Source organism: Anneissia japonica, unplaced genomic scaffold, assembly GCF_011630105.1.
Source record: "Anneissia japonica isolate Jap-2015-1 unplaced genomic scaffold, ASM1163010v1 scaffold643_len365518_cov145, whole genome shotgun sequence".
Lineage (NCBI taxonomy): Eukaryota > Metazoa > Echinodermata > Crinoidea > Comatulida > Comatulidae > Anneissia > Anneissia japonica.
In genome coordinates this window covers 67,701-68,974 of record NW_022720534.1, presented here as the reverse complement: position 1 = coordinate 68,974, position 1,274 = coordinate 67,701, and positions in this window count along the sequence as shown.

Below are 1,274 nucleotides of genomic sequence, written 5' to 3'. Positions count from 1 at the left end.
ACAAGAAATTAACGTTTACTAATTTTTTTTTGTCTTTTTTTTTTGCTTTAGATCATTTTGGTTTATTGAGGTCTTCCGTTCAAGGATTTTCGGTTGGCATTAACGAAATTAGATGCATCCGGTTTCGATCAGTCTCTCGTTCCAATAGGAGCGGTAGCGATAATCGAGTAATTCTATGTCGGAGAGTGGTCCGTGTAAATCAATGTTCCTCAGCAATCGGAACACGAACTCAATCGCACGTCTTGGAGTGATGTCTTGATTCGAGTCTAACGAAGCTATCGCAAACGGATGTTCGTATAGTCCGTGTAAATAATTCATTGCATTACGTATTACTATGTTGGCCTTAACGTTATCTGTCATGATGCACGTGTAGCAACGATTGTTAATGTCGTCCGATAGTAAGGGATGCTGGTCCGAATCCAAGAGCACTGCAAATATATATTGTCTGCACATGCTGATTATCGCCGACAACTCACTCGAATGGCACTCGCATTAAATATACAGCCGGTCAACAACAACAACAACAACATCGCACAGGAGGCAGAACTAACAATAAAGATGTAGAGAAAGTATTTTGACTTTTTTTTATTATTCTTTTTATTTTGTCACACAAACAAATAAAACATTATGTATTTCTTTTTCTTTTATTCCTATTTGTTACACATCATCTGATTTCCGATTTGTATCAACATTGTTCCAATTTGTTGTTTTTGCTGGTGCAGCTCTTGCAAATTAGCGGCCATGCTTTTTTCCATCTTTTGTTTTTGCTGGTGTAGCTCTTCCAAATTAGCGGCCATGCTTTCTTCCATTTTTCGTTTTTGGTCGTGCAGCTCTTGCAAATTAGCGGCCATGCTTTCTTCCATCTTTCGTTTTTGGTGGTGTAGCTTTTCCAAATTAGCGGCAATACATTTGATCTTTCGTTTTTTCGACTTCTCTCGTTTCTCGACAGTTATCTTCCAATCGTAGAAACGCTTACATCGGAGATCAAACAGTACATTGTTCTTACACATATCCACGGACACGTTAGTTGTTGGTGTCGGTGGCTCTGGTGTGGGTAGCATCTGCTGCGACGGTGGCTCTTGTTTGGGTTGCATCTGCTGCGACGGTGGCTCTGGTGTGGGTTGCATCTGCTGCGTGGGTGGTTGTTGTTGTGTGGGTTGCATCTGCTGCGACGGTGGCTCTTGTTTGGGTTGTCATCTGCTGCGTGAGTGGTTGTTGTTGTGTGGGTTGCGTCTGCTGCGACGGTGGCTCTGGTGTGGGTTGCATCTGCAGCG